Raw genomic sequence first — 21142 nt, forward strand, 5'->3', positions numbered from 1 at the left:
TTTTATAAAAGGAAATATGGCAACTCTCGAATGTTCATACGGCGTTCTTCCTTAGCAAGGCAGTATATAGCTCATAAGTACGGATTCCACAGCCGGAGTTTTTTTCTTTTTTTTTTCTTTTTTCAGTGTAAAATGTAGTCCGCAGGCGATATATTCGTTTTCTGCGCTTTTCCCCGAAGATGGATCTTTTTCAAACTGGACAATTCCATTACAGTCGACCCTCGTGCCCTTCAGGATCCCCCGTCGAACTGAAGAGACGAACACATTGCACGTCGACTGGCGTAAAATTTGGATTTATTCTTACTTCCGGTTTCCTTCAACGTCTCCTCGTCGTCAGAAGGGAGGGCGGGGGCGGGGGGCGGGAGCGGGGGGGGGCAGGCTCTCTCGTTTATTTTTGCAATAACCATTAAACCCGAGAAAATTGGCTGTGCGCGGGAATCGAAGACCGGTATTAACCAACTGTTGTATGCTTGTTTGCACACAGAAAAGCACCCCTTTACTCCCCTTCAACCCTCTCGCAACGGGCTGTAAATGTACACCCCCATACTGCCGTGCTACGGAAAAAACGCCGTATGAACCCTCAGGCGTTGCCAAATTTCCTTTGATAAAACACGGATTTCCTGGTTGACTTACAAATATTTTCCTTCCTACTCTTTGGATAATTTTGCTCGCAATTTCATCTAAAGCTCCTGATTATGTCAAGGAAAAATATTCATAACATCCCTCAAAAATGAACATTTTATCGGAGGAAATTTGGCAACTCTCGAATGTTCATACGGCGTTCTTCCTTAGCACGGCAGCATAAGCACCAGTGGCAAAGTGTGAATCATCCGCTATCGATATTTCCTCATTTGAAACTGCAGTAAAGAATCGATAATCGAACAACCTGATACTCGATCATTTTCCACAGGTTTAAATGGGAGATTGGTCGATTTATCATTACGCCACTGAGGCACTCAACCAGACGAACTGCCATGCCGGGGCAAAGGGGGAATTCTCAGAATTTAGCGGAGGATAAATTGATTCCTTGCGTGTCCGTTTCTTTCGGCGAAGACAAATGAGCATTTTAGTAACAGATGGCGAGCGAGTAGAACCAAACTGAGCGGTAATCGAAGCTCAGTCTGAGACACCCTTGACAGCGCCTTCGAGTGATCTGAAGACCGTCCGCCATGTGTTATTTTAGTATTACTACTGCTTGCAGGCGCAATCTGTCTATTGGAATAGTTTCCGCTTTTAGTTTCGTTAATGGGAAGACAATGAACGAAACCGATTGAAACTGAACTTCATTTCAAAGTTTGAGAGAAGTCTCTGCGCCCGAATCTCACATGTAAGCAGTTGAATTGTCGTCGTGGCCCATGGAGGCGAAATTTTCAGTAATAAGGCTATTTTCGTCGAGTCGGGTCCAAAAAATGGATTTTAGAATTTCTATGGAAATTGACCTCTAGTCAGAGAGAGTTGCTAGCGATTTGTTCATGTTTTTGCCAATAAAGGGTGTAAGAATGAATTACCTGGCGACCTCAGGCTCAGTATATGCACGCGTTTAACATGACAGCTTAGAATTTTAATATTTCAGATAGGAGATATGCGAATTTCAACAGTTGTTAATTCTTATAACCACTATATTGATGGCCAAAGTGCGAGCGAAACCACGTATATCCTTTGGGATGGTTTGGAATTTCCAGTTCCGTTTTATTTTTTTTTTCAAAGAAACAAGCGAACTTTGTAGCTTGAAAATGAAGAATATTTTGCTGACAGAAAAGAAATATGGGGGTAGTTTTCAAGAGATGATATTGACTAGTTTTCAACCCTGGTAAAAATTGGCGATAGAATCTGTGTTTCAAAATACCATAGACCTACAGCCAGCTGTAAGATTTCCAATAGCTTTTATAGCCGGCAACAAATTTATTGTAGCCTTTTATAGCCGATGGCGATTAAGCAACAGCCTGGCGATAAAGTGTATGCTAAACGTCACTAATTACGGATGCTAGGACTTAGTGAGTTTTTGGACTACCGCTCTCTTTTTGGGCCGTAGTATCTTGATTTATTTTGCGAGGAAAGCTCCGTACTTTTGAAGGATGCCTGCTATTCCTAATATGTTGAAGCGCCTTCAATTTCGTATGATACTGTGCAATACCTCTGGTGTGGAATAGTTGCTTCAAGCGCCGTGGTGGGCGAGCAGCCAGCGCTGAACGCGCATTGGCGCCTACAAACCTAACAGGGATACTTCACGCATTGCGCAATGCGTGAGGTATTCCTGTTAGGTTTTCAGGCGCCAGTGCGCCGCCGCCGCTCCGCTTCGTGTTAGGCTCTAATATTTAATCTCGTGAAGACAGCGTTTTTCAACGCATGACTTTGAAATGTTTGCACACTCTGTATGGATTATTCTCATTTTAGTTGATGAAAAAAATATGTAGTAAAGGAAAATGTAATGTGCGTTTTGTAAATATTAAGGTGATTCCGTACAAACTTAAGGATTTACAAAGCACACAAATTTCTACACAATTTCTCATAGCCTTTTGTAGCCGATGGCGATAAAGTGTAAAGCCCGGCGATAGGAACTATAGCCCGGCTGTATAATTTTTTATCACTTCGTGTAGCCCGGCCATATGATTTTTTCCACTTTCTACAGCCAGCTATGTGATTTTCTATCGCCCTATTCAGTCAGCCGTAAGAACTCCTGTGGAATTTCGAATCGCAGCTCCTGTTTCCAATTTTTAAGAGGGAAAAGAAAAAATAAAGTATGTAAGGAAATCTGCAACGTCCTAAATAGAGATACGTGGTTTCGCACTTTGGCCATCAATGTATGATTTCAGACTTCTAGCTAATATTGAACCCGGTACCATTTATAGATGTTTTTTTGTACCAAAATGTCGCTAGATCACTCTTTTTATGCTCTGATATTTAATATTTATAAATCAATTTACAGTTTTAACACGGAATGTTTTCTATGAAATTTACCGTCTGTAATGAGAGGTTATCTTTTTCCCGGTGAAAAAGTGACTCCGAAAAGTTTGTCTCTACGGTCAGCAACTATTTCAAACTGAGAGCAAGTAAAATCAAACAAAAACCTGGGCCGCGTTTGCGGTAGCCTCACGATGTCTTTCGGCTGTTGCCCAAGTCAAGATGTAAAACGGAGCAGTGCGAAAGTCCAGCTGGCTCACCAATTATCTTCCATCAAAAGCCGAGGGCTCGTTCTTGTCTTGTGGTTGAAAGGGTCCCTGATATTAGTCCACGAACTTGTAAACGAGGGTTGACAGGTTCATTTTTGGGAAATATACAATCGGCAAAATCATCAAAGGCCGGCAAAACTTGGAGACGAAGGAAGATGACTTAGCGATGCCAGTTCCCTTGGGAAAAATTAATCCTCGCTTAGCTAAGATTTTTTGTTTTTCATTCTCTGTTAAAAAGTTTTTAGAGAAATTTTTATCACACAGAATCGTGTGACAATTTTACAGCTCTCTTTGGTCTTTTTAAATATTTTAATGAGTTTTCAGATCAATGCTAATTAATATCATGTAAGAAAATATTGTCTCTCTGGGGCAAGGTAACGAATTGATAGCAGGGATCCTTCTGGTGGTGAAAATAGCACTTTTTTCGTACGAGGTACCTGAAATTTTGTCCAACAAAAATACAGGGTAATTAATGTAGACTAGGTTTCATCCTTTAGCCCTTACGTTGCCTACCCCATTTAGGCCGCTTTCTGAGTCATATTCAAAATATTTAAAAGAAATTGGGTCGTGTACTTATATTATGCTGGCGTGCTTATAGCCGAGAAATGGATAGATATAGGCCCAATAGCCCCTCCAGAAAGCCTTGCTTCTCTAATATCTAGTAAGTCAACAAAGGCGAAAAATGACAGTAGGCCAAAAATCGTTTCTAAAAAATCAATGAAACATTAAAATAATATTTCTCATCGTATCTTGGAAAAATCACATCAGAATCCAAAGTGTTCACATTGGTTGACTGTTATGTTTTTGACCTGCCTATTTTATGCAAGGCATAACATAGGCAGTGAAAAACTTACAACGTCGCAAATCAACGCGTGAATAGTTTTTACCTCACCATCGGTGATGAGGAGTGTAACTGCGCACACGCTAGAGTGTAATCTCAGCGGTAATCGTGATCTGACATGCCATGAAGCCGAGGCGATACCGTCGAAGGCGCTCGGAGCAACTATTCCGCCACGGAAGTATTGCACAGTATCAGGCGAAAATGAAGGCGCGCTGCCGTATGTGAATTGACTCGTAAGTCGTAACTGGACTATCGTTTACCACTGTGCAAAGTCCTACTCTGCCGTACTGAGGAAAAACGTCGTATGAACATTCGAGAGTTGTCAAATTTCCTTCGAAGAAATGTTTATTTTTAGGAGTATTATGAATATTTTTCCTTGAAATTTTCAGACGTTTTAGATCAAATTACAAGCAAAATTATCTGCGAAATTAATATACAAAGATTCAAAAATTTGCCTGAAAATTAGCGATTTGCCGGGGGAAATTTTGCAATGCCTGAGGGCCCATACGGCGTTTTTCCTTAGCACGGCAGTACTGCGATCCCGCAGTGTGCGGATCCTGCTCGATCCATTTTTGTTTAACTTGGTACTAGGTGGCATTTTTTGACGGGAAACCACGAAAAGCCAAGACAAAAAATAGAATCTGAGAGCTCATATGGAAAATACGATTATAAAAAAATATTCATCATGCGACGCTCTTAGTTTGCAATGTGCTGGAACCAAGATTCCTACAACAAGAGCTCTCTTTTTTCTACGATTTACTCAAAATCAATTTTCGACAGTTCCATTTTGATAACGCACAATTCTAAGCTTCATCGGAAGTTGCATTCCAAGTAATTTTTTCCCGGCTGTCACTCAAAAAATTCGAATGGATTGCAATGTAATGGAAAAGACCTCAAAATTTCTGGAAACGTTGTTTATTCTGTGCTCTTTGTGCTTCAAGGTTCAGAATTCGATTATCGAGGCATACAGCCCACCTCGTTTCTTTCGAAGAATATCTCGGTTTCGTGGAAGTCGTTCAGCACAATCGATGATCTCACGGAATCCTAAACTCCAGGGAGATCGGAGGATTATCATCCCGTGGACCGTGCTTGAAAGTGAGTGTGAGAGATCAAATTTACAACCAGAGTCTGCTTTCACTTTAATAGAAAATAAGAAAAAGAAGAAGAAAAAAATTAGTTTATAAATATCAAGACAACCGGGAGCTGAGGTATACTCTCGCGCAACTTAAGATGCCACCTTTATTCTCGATCACGTCGTCTTTTAAAATTATATCATGCTCTTATACAGCTTTACGCACCTAATTATACAACGTCTTTGAAAGAATCACCAGATGAAGTAAAAAAGTAAGCGTTCTCATAAAAAATGCCTTTTCATCCAAATCCTGAGTAAAAGTAGGTGACCAAAAAAAAAAAAAAAATTAAATTATTGGAACTTTACGTATTCAATTCGAGTATCAATGAAAGAATTAGTATGTACAACCTCAAAACGAAAACTCTACTCAAAATTGGGTTGAAAATAAATTCCAGGAAAAATTCAGGATACTTTACAATAACAACAAACGGAAAAGACTTTCCATGTACCTACTGGTTTTATTTCCAAATTGGTTCACAAGTATCATCAATTATGATCATAAACAGAACATAAAGTGACCATTCTTGTAAGCTGAGAGTACCATTTTTCTCGATTAAAATGCAGCTAGCTAGAAGCCAATTCTTCTTTAGCTTCGCACTACTCTGCCTTAATAGGGAAGAACGACACATGTATGAATGTTTGAATGTCGTCAAATTTGTCTAGATAAAATATTTATTTTTGAGAAAAGTTATGGAAATTTTTCATTTAGATTTCTGGATACTTTAGATTGAATTGTGAATCGAGTCTGAAAAGTTGAAAGAAAAACATTCCCGGGATTCAAAATCCAGGTAAATCCGTATGTTTTAAGGGAATTTGACAGCGCCTGAAGGTTCCCACAGCAGTATTCCTCAAGATGTGCGCGAGATAAGTTTACTCGTTTTTCGAGTTTTGTCAACCTGATCCCGCTTGCATTTAGCTTCGAGATTCTAACAAAAATGGCTGCAGAGATTCAGTAATACAACAAAAACGCGTAGACCAAGGGCTTGGACTCTAGCTGGGCATTAGATCACTCGAAGTAATTAGAACAATAAACGATTTGAGGTGTCAGAGCTTGCAGTAACGAGATAACGTCATCAATGTTGACTCTCAGAGCTTCAGCAGTGATGAGACATGAACATCGATTATCGATATATCCCATTTGAAACTATGGTAAATAATCGATTATCAAGGTGTTCGTTGCGAACACCCTCTCTATCGATCAAATTCCATAGTTTTAGTTGGATCAATCGATGTATCGCAAAGCACGCTACGCCACTGAGCTTCAGCTTGGAAACATCGGAGGCCTTTTGTCAGCGACCCAATTCGCTTCTGAGAAATATTCGACCCGCCAAAATCTGGAAACCGCGAAGGAAAGCCCTCTTTCCGAGGGTCCTCGGATTATTGCAGCCGAAAACAAATCGAGCCCCGGCTCCACAGATTTCGCGCGACGGGAGTTGGCGCGCCAAATCATCCGCCCGGTGGAGCCGCACAATCATTTCATACCAACTAATTCAGTCTGTCGAACCAAACTTTCGGTCCTTGTAACCGAACTTCAAAGGTAAAGTGAACCGTCGAACAAAGTTCGATCATATTAACCGAATGTTCGGTTACACAAACCGAAAGTTCAGTTTGACACACCGAATAGTCGGGATGATGTGGAACACCAAACGTTCGGTTCTTATGACTGAACTTTTTTTTTCGGTGTAGATGACAATGCCAAGTTCTATCAAGGTAGGTTTTTTGACTTCATAATCCTTTAAAGAATTGATACAACCATAAAGGTGATGAAAGAGCTCGTTTTGGGATTAAAAAACCCCGAAGACGAGTTTTAACGCCACTTTCGTGGTTGCAACGCCAACTTCGAAAAGTATTAGGAACTTCAAAAAACTTAAGACTGGAAAAAGGGACATTAGCGGTTTTCGCACGTCCCGATTCATTTGAAATTGTAAAAATTACATATACATAGCTTTCGTTACATTCGTTGTGGTTTAAATCATTGCGCCCGGTAATGCGGCCTATTTCGCGCCGGACACTGCCTAGGGAACCGTAGATTTTGACAAATAACGTTGCGAAGGAGCGACACAACAGCCTGGACCTGAATGAAGATCCAGTCTTAGGGACCCACGCCAGGCGCAGGTTAATGAAAGACAGGAGGGTCTTTACGAGACCTCAGCATCTCTCTTTGTCTTCCTTTGACAAGAGTCTTAAAGGATGCAGAACGAGGAGAAACAGTGGACCCATTCAGTGACTTCAATCCATCGACGAAACTTCCAGCTGAAAAGCCTGCGTCGCACGGTGGATCGAAGTCGGACAAAGTTTGGAAACTTTAAAAGCTCGTAACTCCGTTTATACGAACCTTTGAGGTTCGCTCAATCTACCGCTTTGACAAAGCTGTTATGTATGCGACGGATCTATTTCACATGAAATAGAAAGACATGGATCGTACTTACATTACGATGCTATCGATTTGCATGAAAAACAAAATAGGGTTCAGAGTGGTTCAGAGGTAAAATAAATGCGAGATGTCATCTTTATGTAAGAAGACGGTAGAATAGTGCTGGGTCCACACTATTTTGCGGGGAAATCAAAGCTAAAAAGTTTCAAAAATTTCACCTAGAGTAAAAAATGTCGAGCTTTGGTGAGTACCAGAACAGGACAGTACAGTTCATTAGAGCTAAAAAATTTTGACTCTGATTGAAATTTTTTAACTTTTTTAGCCTTTTTTCCCCGCAAAGTAGTGTGGACCGATCACTATTTTATTTTTATCATCTTGTTACATACAGTTCGGGGTCACGTTATTTTATTTTTTATTTACTATATTTTTTCTCTCGTTTATCATTTTTATGCTAAGTACCTATCAGTTATGATTGCCTAAATTAAGACAAGTAATAGCAGAGCCAACTTATCAGAGGGTAATTTAAGAACATATCACTTCGGTCTTCTGCCGTGCTGAGGAAGAACGTCGTATGAACCTTCAGGCGTTGTCAAATTTCCTTTCATAAAACACGAATTTCCTCGTAAACTTGTAAAAAGATTTTCAAATTTTTTTTTAGATAATTTTGCTCGCAATTCCACCGAAAAGTCCTGAAAATGTCAAGGGAAAATATGCATTACTTTCCTCAAAAATGAACATTTTATCGAAGGAAATTTGGCAACTCTCGAATGGTCATACGACGTTCTCTCTTAGCACGGTAGTCTTTAAGACGATCTGTTGGAGTCAAAAAAATGAATAGCTCATCGCGGAGGAGGCTATCAACTATGACCTTTTATTTTGTTTTGCCGGTGCTGAGGAGGGGGAAGAAAGAAGATATTAAATTAAGAGAAACTGTACTTTTGAGGGGTTTACGGTAGGATAGTTTTGCTATGTTTAGAAACAGAAACCGTTAATCACCATGATTATCGATTCTCTGTCCGTATCGCCGTCAGTGAAAAAGGTCTGGAACATCGTTTTCAGTATCTCAATCACTGCCTTTGAATTCCTCGCAGAAGAGCCTAAAGGTCAAGCCTCCGGAACGACCCGCCAAAGAAAATACTGCCGTGCTAACATAGAGCGCCGTAAGAGCATTCTGCTGTTGCCAAATTTCCTTCGATAATATATTTATTTTTGAGGAAAGTTATGGATATTTTTCCTTGAAACTTTCGGATGTTTTTAGCTACATTTTGAACAAAATTGCCCGAAAAATTGGAGGAAAAATATTGAAAATTTTCTCGGCAAATAATTTCTTTTATTGAAGGAGATATGGCGACGTCTGGGGGTTCATACGGCGTTTTTCCTTAGCACGGCAGAATAATCACACTCCGCTTGAATCGGGAAGTTAATTGCTACAGAACGATACTCCCCCGCACCTCTGTTTCAATAACGCTGCTTTAACATGGACGTGGCCAAATAAAGGCTATAAATCAATACCGATAGGTTTTTATAAGACTTAGGATTTGATTTGACGATTAGATCTAAACTGTCGGTATAGTAAGAGCCCGAAAACTAACCGTGACGAATGAGTATATCGGTGCAAGACTGAAGGCATGAGTGGTACATTTGCCTGAGCTGAGCTCCCCCCTCCCCACAGTATCGCACTGATACTTACTAGAGTTCACATTTTTGGCTCTAATAACAGTTTTTGGAGTTTTTAGCTTTAATTTCCCCACAGAATAGTGTGCACCCAGCATTAAAATACCACCCTGCTTCTAAAAATTTCGATGGCTGAAGTCGGAAAGTGCACCATCCACTCCAGTGTTCCAATTTTTGCAGGTCTTCATTTTTTCATTATACGGAAACGAAACGTCTTTTCAACCTGTGTATGATCTCCTCATACATAGAATACCTCTTGGAATTATATCTCAAACAAAAAAAGCTACTGAGTAGTTCTGCTTTAAAAAAATAACAAAATGAGAACTCAAATTTGCAACGTCGCGAGTAGAAATATGTACTTGCTGGCTTCAGCCATTCGATTCCACGTCTTTCGGGTGCTCGAAGTCAGACCAATTGCCGTATATTAAAAATATGCCTACCTAGGGTTAACCTTTAGTGAATACGCCGAGAACTATGCAATGTGGAAGTGTGGAAGTATTCTGTGCCTATAATAATTCATAGTATGCCAAATTTTATTTGATTATCGATCACGGTCATATTTATTGGACGTATTTCTATCAAACGGGACTATGTGCATCAATACATGAGCCCTGATACCCATGCTGCCGTTATAAAGAAGAAAGCCGTATGAACATTTGAAAGTTGCCAAATTTCCCTGGATAAAAGATGTCTTTTTTACGACATTCATGCACACTTTTCTTTGAAATTTTCAGATATTTTGAATCCAATTGCGTACAAAATTGTCTGAAAATTTCGGAAAAAAATATTCATAATTTCCCAGTAATTTCGGTTTTTATCGAAGGAAACTTGGCAACGTCTGAAGGCTCATATGGCGTTTTTCCTTAGGACCGCAGCATAAGAATACACGCATAACAGGGCTCACGTCATAATGCACATAGTTCCGTTAGATAGAAATACGTCCTATTAATCGCCGTCCGTCCGTATTCAACAATCCGGGTGCTGCCAGGCTATTTCACTACAACAATCTCGTTACTGTAATGATAGGTCGAATGAAAGTTGTAACTACCATATCACTTATAGCAATCTATTTTTCCCGTGAAACATTCGATAATTTCGAAGGCTATTGCCAAGAAGCTTCCTTAGAGGAGCACAGTTTATCGGATAGATGTGGCGACGTTTGAGAATTCTCGCGGTATTTTGCCCGTTCACGGAAGATGTCTTATGAGAGGCGGTTTAAAGTATCAACCCTTCTGTGAAGTTAGCTACCGCACACAGCTTTTTTGTCGATCAACCATACGCAACATTTCGGAGAGGCATAAGATGCAATGGCAAGAATATACCATAGTAAACTTAATTTTAGGGCAAAAAGCGAAACTTCCCGGTAATTTGACGCTCCTTCGGAAGGGGAGGTTTGGACGGAGGGGGGTGGAGGGAGAATTCAAAGAGAAATCTTGGAGGGATTTACGCAAGGCTTAACTTCCTCCATTCCGGGGTGCTCAAGGCTGGAAGGGATGTTGTAAAGCAGAAGCAAACGCATATGACTGGTGGCAAGCGGCAATTCGGTGAAGTTTTACGATTACAGGAACATCACTCGAATCTGTATCTTTTTTACCAATTATTTTGGATTCCTCGTCGCTCCTCGTTCCTGTGCCTCAGGTAACGCGGATGCGAGGAGAGGTAGAGCCTGTCTCGCAAGTAGAGGAACGCGCCAAAAACCGGAAGTAGAGTCAAAGGAATTGAAGGAACGAAGAGTAGCTGCCAAGACATTTCAGCTTAGGAGCTTTCGTTTGAAATGTAATGATGCTAATTGGTCGTGTAATCTTCAAAAAATAAACATGTTCCGAGAAAGGAAGAAAGAAAGAAAGTAGTAGTAGTAGTAGTAGTAGTAGTAAAATAATTTTATTTTAGAGCGGTGCTTTAGCATCTAAGGCAGTAATATAATTTTAAAGAGAAAGAAAGAAAGAAAGAAAGAAAGTAGTAGTAGTAGTAAAATAATTTTATTTTAAAGCGGTGCTTTAGCATCTAAGGCCATTTACACCTCTAAAGAGGGCAGTAAAGTAGTAGTAATATAATTTTATTTTAAAGCGGTAGTAGTAGTAGTAGCGGTAAAGAAAGAAAGAAAGAAGCGGTGCTTTAGCATATAAGGCTATTTACACTTCTGTGTGTTTACATGGAAATCAAGATTATAAATGTCATGAAAATGTCCAAAACGCAACCACGAAACCATGCAGAAGATAGCACTTATGCGGCTTTCTTACGTAACACTATAGCCTAACATGAGAATGAATAAGATATGAATTAGATGATGAGATTAGATGAGATATGAATATGATTAGTGGCACTTTGACAAAAATAACGGAGGCTTCTTCCGATAAAATTTTTTTTGTCAGACGCCTCTGAGCCAGTTTTCTCAAAAATCTATTTTTGCGCTTACTGCTCTCTTCGCTATCACGGCAGAATTGTCCAAGTTGCATGTGTACTTCCTAATCATAACACATAAATAAACTTAAACTTCACTTCCGCCTACATCTATAGAATTTCTGCGAAATTATTTGTACATACACCGTGGCATCTGGTGACGCGGCGCGACTATTCTTGCAAATTGAAATAGTGATTTTTCCAGACTCAACACATAAGTGCTGTCTCTTCGCCCTCCCTCCTTTACCGACAAGATTTCCCTAGGTATTTAATATCTTAAAGTAGAGAAGATTCCTTGAAATTCCAAATTCATGTCTCCTAGGGACGTACGTTCTCTTGTCTTTTTATTAACATCCAACACAGAATTGCCAGGTTTTTCTGAGATTCGTCATTTTCACTCTAAATTTTTTAAAATGATTTGGATGCATTTGAAAAATACTCACCTTACTCAGATACACTCACACCATGAAAGTTAATTTACGGTAGTTATTATTTATTTATCATAATTTATTTTAAGTACATATTTTTTTCTTTATTACTACATACTATTCCTTTTATTTCTTTTTTTTATTGACACTTACTTACTGCTCTCTTCGCTATCATGGCAGAAATTTTGGGCATGAATACTGCCGTGCTAAGGAAGAACGCCGTATGAACATTCGAGAGTTGCCAAATTTCCTTCGATAAAATGTTTATTTTTAAGGAAAATTATGAATATTTTTCCTTGAAATTTTCAGACGTTTTGGATCAAATTACAAACAAAATTATCTGAGAAATTGGTAGACAAATGTTCAAAAATCTTCCTGACAATTGGTGATTCACCAGAGGAAATTTGGCAACGCCTGAAGGCTCATACGGCGTTTTTCCTTAGCAAGGCAGAATAGCTGTGTCCTAGCGTCGGCACTAATGGAAGCTACAGCGCCTTCAATTTTCAGATTTGCAAAGCGGGCATCCTCGGAGCACTAATAGTTGTATCCAGCAATTGTGATGAATTTTGCAATGCTGAACGGCCGAAATATTATATTTGACCGAAAACGCTTTGACACATAATTTTCTCAGGTTCTTGCATGATTTTAATGGCGAAACGTGATGATATATAAGTCCTTTTCTTTTTATGATTGGAGGATTCCTTATGTGATCATTTTTATTTCATTAATACATTTTTCCCATAAGGACATAAGTCTCTTCCAATGTTTCATAATTAAATTAAAGAGGTCAGACGAATTTTGAAGGAAACTCGATTTGGAAAATATTTGTCACTTACTGCTCTCTTCGCTATTGAAGCAGACGTGACCTCACTTTCGATTTTCCCCTGAGAAAAGAGCGATTACAGCTCAAGGAACCCCGCACTGAAGGAATAATGTCACTTTCGGCTGTTTTGCCTGAAACTACGTCGGTTTTTGCTCACTAACGGCTTTCTCACATGTCTCGTTTTTAAACAATTAAGATGAAATTTGCTGCTTTAGCTATTTCAGTGATTTCTCCTCAAAAGAGATTAGAAGAATTTCGAAGGAAACTCGATTTGGAAAATATTTGTCACTTACTGCTCTCTTCGCTATTGCGGCAGACGTGACCTCACTTTCGATTTTCCCCGAGAAAAGAGCGATTACAGCTCAAGGAACCCCGCACTGAAGGAATAATGTCACTTTCGGCTGTTTTGCCTGAAACTACGTCGGTTTTTGCTCACTAACGGCTTTCTCACATGTCTCGTTTTTAAACAATTAAGATGAAATTTGCTGCTTTAGCTATTTCAGTGATTTCTCCTCAAAAGAGATTAGAAGAATTTCGAAGGAAACTCGATTTGGAAAATATTTGTCACTTACTGCTCTCTTCGCTATTGCGGCAGACGTGACCTCACTTTCGATTTTTCCCGAGAAAAGAGCGATTACAGCTCAAGGAACCCCGTCCTGAAGGAATAATATCACTTAACGGCTGTTTGCCTGAAACTACGTCGGTTTTTGCTCACTTACGGCTCTCTCATATGTCTCATATGTCCTAAACAATTAAGATGAATTTTGCTGCTTTAGCTATTTCAGTGATTTCTCCTCAAAGAGATTAGACGAATTTTGAAGGAAACTCGATTTGGAAAATTTGTCACTTACTGCTCTCTTCGCTATTACGGCGGGCGTGACCTAACTTTTGATTTCCCCTTGAGAAAAGAGCGATTTTACAGCTCAAGGAGCCCCGTCCAGAATCCCGGAGGGTGGAAATTTCATCGACGGGAGAGCGGAGAAATCACTTACCAGCGCGGCGTTATCCGCTCTTTGTGGGAAGTCGCCGTGCTAAGGAAAAAACGCCGTATAAACCCTCGGATGATGCCAAATTTCCTTTGATAAAAAACTGATTTACTGGAAAAGTTGTGTGTGTTTTTCGTCTAATTTCTCGGACAATATTGTTCGCACTTCGATCTAGAATATCTGACAATACCAAGGGAAAATATTCATAACTTTCCTCGAAATGAAACATTATATCGAAGGAAATTTGGCAATTCTCGAGTGTTCATACGGCGTTCTTCTTTAGCACGGCAGTACTGCGTCGTCGTGTTTATTGACGATAGAGCCGCAGCTAGGATTAACGAGTAATCAAGCGGGATGAGGATGGTGAGTGGTGGATGATGGTTGAGGCTTCGCCGCACGGTGGATCGAGTCAACGGGAGAGGTCGGACAAAATTTGAACGCCAAAAAGCTTATAACTCCTTTTATATACAGAGCTTTGAGGTTTTAAAACTGGTTTCATTGGTTTCCTCGTGACATTTACTACCTGAAGCACCCCTTGAAATGTATAATGGGACAAAAAAAACATCAAAATTTGCAGTTTAGGACAAAAATTTCATGTCTGACCTCTCTAAATGTATGTATTTCTGTCAAACGGAACTAAGCGCCATCGGGGGAGGAAGGAAGAGGGGGGCTTGGATTGGCGGCGGAACCGGGCGTCAGGCTCATTCCGTCCTATACTCGCAATGCTTTCCCATGGTTCCGTTTGACAGAAATACGTCCAATTGATCGATCCAATGTCTGCGAACCTTTGAGGTTTTAAAAGTGGTTCCATTGGTTCCCTCACAAAATGTTCTGCCGAAAGCACCCTTTGAAATGTATAATGTGACGAAATCAACACCAAAATTTGCAGTTTTAGTCAAAAATTTCATGTCCGACCTCTCTAATTGATTCGATCCAATGTCTGTCGAATCGATGCAAAACTATGAGGTTTTAAAAGAGTTTCCATTGGTTTCCTCGTGAAAGTTTCTTCTAGAATTACCCCTCAAAATTTAAAATATGACAAAATAAACATAAAAATGTCCAGTTTTAGTAAAAAAATTAATGTGCGACTTCTCTAATTGACTCGATCCACTGTGCGGCGACAGCGATTACTCAAAGCGGGAAGGGACACAACCGCACACGGGGAAAATAATACTGCGCTAAAGAAAAACATCCTATGAGCCTTCGCGTGTCATCAAAGTTCTCATGATGGAACAATAATTCTAGAGGAACGGTATGAATGTTTCACCTAGGAAATTCGCACATATTTTAGATCGAATTGCTAAAATATTCCTCTGATAAACACTGGAGGGAAAACAGTCACAAGTTCTCCTGGAAATTCAAATTTTAGCCGGGGATATTTGGCATCGTCCGGAGACTCATACGACGTTTTTCCTCAGCACAGTAGATTATCGCGCAGACAGAAGTCAGATACCCGAAAAGCCGAGTAAACGGACTGCTACTCTCAGAGGTAAACATTTGCTAATGAATAGGAGCAACACACGGTTCCTGATTACTGCTCATGGATTTGATTGCTGGTGAGGAACGCGTTTGTCAAAAAATTTGGTCAAACTGCTGCTTCAATTTGGCAACATACCCCGTAAGATGGTTCTACTGCCAAGTTCGCAATCTAAAATGGGTGTCATCAGAGGCTTTTTTAAATTATACCCTGAACCATTCTCCACATTTTGATACCTGCTTTCTTTCGCCTTGTGGGAAGAAAATGGGTAGTACTTTTGGTATCTGCAATTTTTAGCGCATTAACTCGGCATCAAAGAGTTCTGCGCGGTCGCGATGGCCATCGATTTTCATTTACTTGAGTATCCGAGATTTAAGTACGGCACTTATGGCGCGCGGGTTGGCGACCAAGCAAGAGCAGCGTACCATCCGATTGAAGGTTTTCCATCGGATTTCCTCGCTTTTGAACCTTCAATGTTGTTGTGCCTTGAGGTTCCTTTGTTACGAAAACAGCAAAAACTGGTTTGTTTACTTAGGCTAGGCTTGTCTAGGTCTCTCTTTGGCAAGTTCAATTGCCGATGACTAAGAAAAACTGTTGGCGAGCGCGGTAAATTTAAAAAAATTTCAGACAAACTACGTAACTTGTGCGAAAAAGGAGTCGATTATTGACGAATTTGATGTTCTCAACGTAGGTAGTATGCGACTTTAGCTTTATATAGTCTACGTATTCAGCTTTGTCTCTTGCATACGACAGATCAATTTTCTGCTTCTGGGATGATTTCAGTTTCCAGAATGTCATATCGAATTTTGCTCTCATAAGGACAATAGATTAAATTAGACGTTCTCTTAAAAATATCCACGTAATAAATCCTACAATCTAATTAAAGAGAGAAAAAAATATCAACACGTTTCATCATTAAGATCATGAGAGGAGACGAAAAAAGTATACATAAAGAAATTTGGCAAGACAACGCTTCGACATTCATAATACGCATTGATGCAACTATTCGTGCTCTATGGATGCCCGGGTTGCATACCTATAATTTGAAGGCGCTTCAGCTATGTTTAAGGTGAACTCGTGAAATGGAGATGTTGCATGTGTGAGGAATTTGCGATTTGACTGTTGTATCTTACGTAAAAGTTCGCGAGAAACACTATGGTGCTACTGGTTTTCTCTGAAATCAACTCTCAAGCTCAAAAAAAGCTCTCAAGTTGAGGAAAAAATGGAGGGGATATCCCACGCTATCCTGAGAGTCCACCTCTACATCAAGACAAACTCTCCATGCATGCAAAGATAGGGAGCAAATACATTGACAGGGCTGCCACTTTATTTGGGGACTCCAAAACTGAAAACACGGCATCCCTGCTATGTATTTGCTCCCTATCTTTGCATGGAGAGTTTGTTTTGATGCAGAGGTGGACTCTCAGGGTAGGGTGGGATATCCTCTCCATTTTAGCCTTCACTTGAGAGCTTTTTCTGAGCTTGAGAGTTGATTTCAGAGAAAACCAGCGGCACCATCGTGTTTCTCGCGAACTTTTACATAAGAAACAACGGTCAAATCGCAAATTCCTCACACATGCAACATCTCCATTAGGATGAGCATTGGGCAACGATGTCTCTGGGTATCGTACGCAGGATTCCCGGTGACCGTGACCACCGTGCGGGTGGCGCGACGCCGTGTAAATACGGCTGTACGGCGGGTTGCGTGGCGTCGCGCTTCTCCGGCGACGGAGTTGCGCGCCTGAGATCTGTTGATAGTGCAACAAGCATCACACGCGTCTCCGGCTCACTCTCCTCCCGTCGCAGTCGCGAACCCAACTCGCGGTCCGGGCTCCCTTTATTTTTTTCGTCTTTGGGATATTACTTCACCGATACGCAAGGTAAACCGCCATTATATTATCCCAGCTCTCCTCATCTCTTGCCTCTTTTGCAATTTTCCATGATAAATAAAATCTTGAAATTATATGTGAGATATTTCATAAAATTTCAGCAAAATATGATTTTTTTTTTTTCAATAAGTAATTTTATTTAAATACAACGTAACTACTACAAGTATTATTCCTTGTTTCTATCTACATGGTTTAAAACTAAAACTTAACGAATTGCATTAAAGTTACAGGGTAACGTTAGATAATACGATGATTATCTAAAAAAACGGGAAGTGTAAAATTCTCTGACTTCTTTTTTAGAGATGTTAAAACATGAAGGTTTTTAGTTTAATTGTTTATATGAAAAATGTTGCTAAATGTTTTTCGAAATTAAATGCAAAATGAATTGTAAAGCGACTGGTTTTTGCTTTTTGGTGTTTTTTAGTGCGTGTTGCATATCCAGCCCCTGGAAACATGTTTCATATTTTTTACACCTTTGTGAAATTTCATGAAATATTTCACGGGAATCTTCAAAATTTCATATTTTTCATTTCTCCATGCAACCCTGTCCCTCGCTCGAGTCGTGAATATTGCTCTGCCATCCACAGCGAAAACGCTGTAACTCCTCTCAATTTTTCCCCCTTTTTTCCAGCACGTACTGCTCTTTTTACAAGAAAATTAAATTGCCCCCGGGCTTCATTTTTTCATTTTTAGTTTCTAATGGTGTGGCGGAGTTGTACTGAGAAAATAAAGAATGAATATTTGTTAGGTTTTCTGTAAAACAGCTTTTAGTCAGATGAAAATTGAAAAAAATGTTGAATGGAGATACAGCGGTTTTACTTTGGACGGTACTGTTGTACCCTTGATTATTCCTAATTTGTACCGGATCGTCCTTCTCTTTTCTTGAAATGCCCGTTATTAGTGCAAAATAAGTTATCTTTGATACCTGTTTTTTTACCATATTCGCCCACGCATTCAATTTTAGTTGGACCAAGTTTATCAGAAAAAAAGAACAAACCCTAATGGTAAAATTATTTTACTGTATTCGTTCATATTCAAAAATATTAATAAAAAATGAACATTTCGATTTGCTGCTGAGCATATAAAACAGCTGAATTGCAAAATATATGAAGACGCGACTATGTTCTGAATATTCTGAAAATCAGCAAGATTTCAAATCAACGAGTAATGGAAGCTTTTTTCCGCAAATAATGTTTCCATTCTTAAGGACATACGTGATTTGTAAAAAAAGCCAAAGAATTCAAATCATTCTTCGAAATTCTTTGTCTGAAAGAATATTGCTTTTTTAAATCCCTTTTTTATCCTCATTCGTGTTGGTTATCCTCTATTTTGCCCGTATGAAATGTAAAATGTAAAACCTAGGGATGAAGTGCTCAGTACTCTTGAAAATAAGATACCTATAATGAGGAGCATATCAATTTAGTGAGAGCCTCAATTCAAGCCCTTTTTATAAAGGGTTAAAGAGAACATTCATTGAAGTAAAAATATCTCGGGTATATCTTTTTTTATCATCAATGTTTACATTCGTTTGCTTTTATTTTATTTTCTTTCATTTTACCTCTCCTTCTTTGATATAACGACATAATTTAATACTTTTCTATCTGGTAATGGATGCTAAAATGTAATATTTTCCATTACCAAATCGACAACTCTATCTTTGCTAGTTTGTGAAGGGATTAAGCACCCCTACTTACTAAAATTAAAAATGTACTTGACATTCAACCCCTTTATTCGTATTTGACTCGAAGAAAAATAATATACATAACATCTTTAGATTGTTTCGCCTTCTTTTGACGTTTACGCCCCCGTGTGCTTTCGTGCGCAGTGGAATTTTATTCAATGATGGGGTAGAATTTTAACGTTTAATTGCCCTGCAAACTCATTTTAACTCATTCATGATGTTTTCAGAGAAAAGGGAGGCAAAACCTACCAAAAGCCTTTTATTGTGATGAAAAGACTCCTTTGAAGTCCCTTCAAGTTTATTTCTGTTCTCTCTTAGGCACTCAACATAATGTTATTTTCACACAAATATATCGTAAGAGATTAAAAAAGAAATCTTTCATTTTTGAAAAACTTGGAATCATCGGCGTTATCTCACGAAAAAAACCAAAACATTTTTTATTTTAGAAGTCTAATTTGGCAACATTTTTTGGGTAAACACGATTTCCTGCTTGATAAATAAACGTGTTGATGGTAAAAACTAAAAAAAAACAAAACAAAAAAAAAAAGAGAAGAAGATGAAGAAGAAGAAATGTGTCAGTCATGAAACCTCCGTTGAAGTGAATATTAGCTGTTTTTAAGGTAAAGAAAGGAGAGCTTTTTAAAAAATAATGTAGGATACCTTTTTCTTCATTGGCATGATGACTGGAATATTCCTACAGTTGTTTCAATTCAAGACTAATACTATTTGCCCGCACAATGTGTAAATTGAATGTTTCGTAATACAGACATGCATGTGCACTTCGAATTTGTAAAAGTGAAAAAAAGTGCAACTCGAGAATGTATGACTCAGAATCGCTTAAATTAAACCACTGCCGTGCTAATTAAGAACGCCATATATACCCTCAGGCATTGCCAAGTTTCCTTGGATAAAATACGATTTTATTGGGAAAGTTTTAAATATTTATCCTCCAATTCTTCAGACAAATTTTATCTTAATTTAATCTAAAGTATCGGAAAATTTCAAGAAAAAATATGCATAACTTTCCTCAAATCTATATCTATTTTATCGGAGGAAATTTGGCAACTCTCGAATGTTCGTACGGCGTTCTTCCTTATAACTTTAGAGCAGTTTTATCAACGATTGTTCTCAGAATACGGTTGTGTTTTTGCTTTGATTTAATTAAGCTGATATCTAAAGAAGAATCAGACAAAAAAATAGACAAATGCCTGAAGGAACTATGATCCACGCCAACCCTATGCTTATAGTTCCTTTTAGCATAAACAAGTCCAAATGTATATGATGAGTCGCAAAACATTCGGCGAGCAATTAAAATTCCGCAGTGTTATTAATCGTTCCTTATCAATTTAAACAAACCAAAAGATAAAAAGACACTATTCTCCATATCATGCAAGTGTACAAACGATCATTTTCTGAGGTTGGCTTGCTTCAATTCTAAGCACGTGTAATCGCTTCATTATGTCGAATCACCGTGGCAATAAAATACTGCCGTGCTAAGGAAGAACGCCAGAGAAGCCAACAGGCGTTGCAAAATTTCCTTCGAAAAGTCACGAATTAGCAGGATAATTTGTGAATATATCTGATCCGATCTTTCGGAGGGAAACGTTCAAAATTTGCTTTTAAAACTCAGCAAACTGCTAGGAAAAATATGCATAACTTTCTTCAAAAATGAATCTTTTCTGCTTGGAAATTTGGCAACATTCGAATGCTCATACGGCGTTCTTCCTTAGCACGGCAGAATAGATGATTCTTTGCGTGTTCGATACGAAAATCTTCCGCTTCTCACGTGAAGACCAGAGTCGGACTGGCGTAAAAAAAGTTAGGCAGCTACTAGATTTTGGGGCCCTTGACGTAAAAACTGGGCCCCTATTGGGGGTGTCTGGGGGTCGCCCCCCAGGGACGGGGGGGGGTCGGGGGGTCCGCCCCGGAAAATTTTGAAAATTTAACCCCTGAAAATAGAAGTTTTAGGCTCTTTTCGCATTGAAATTTGATAAATAGCGACTCCGAAAATGTCACCTATTTCTTAGATATTTTTTGAAAAATTCGGCGATTCCTCTTGTTGATAAAGAAGCACATAACCTCCTCACACTTTTAACGCAGGGGCTTCTGTGGTATCTTTTCAAAGCCCCGCCCCTGAAGTTACCTTCTCCCGGCTTGCAGGGCCAGTAGGGGCGCCTCAAAAAAGAAGTCATTTTAAAGTGAGTAACCTTCACAAGACCGGAAAAAAAGAGCTTTCGAGATCCGGAAGGGCCCTGAAAGTGGAACTC

The 21142-nt window shown here is 39.2% G+C and overlaps 1 protein-coding gene across 3 annotated transcripts in view; it reads left to right on the forward strand.

The window, feature by feature from the left end:
* AkhR (Adipokinetic hormone receptor) overlaps positions 1-21142 on the forward strand; it is a 149329-nt gene that overhangs the window by 44260 nt on the left and 83927 nt on the right. Inside the window, exon 1 of one of the 3 annotated variants that reach the window (XM_019060978.2) lies at positions 16931-17185. The exons of the other annotated variants lie outside the window; for them this stretch is intronic. The gene's annotated coding sequence lies outside the window, so the exon portion shown is untranslated. Of the gene's footprint in view, positions 1-16930; positions 17186-21142 lie in introns of those variants that run through there. 3 annotated transcript variants of the gene reach the window in all.

The sequence above is a fragment of the Bemisia tabaci genome, chromosome 6, assembly GCF_918797505.1.
Source record: "Bemisia tabaci chromosome 6, PGI_BMITA_v3".
Lineage (NCBI taxonomy): Eukaryota > Metazoa > Arthropoda > Insecta > Hemiptera > Aleyrodidae > Bemisia > Bemisia tabaci.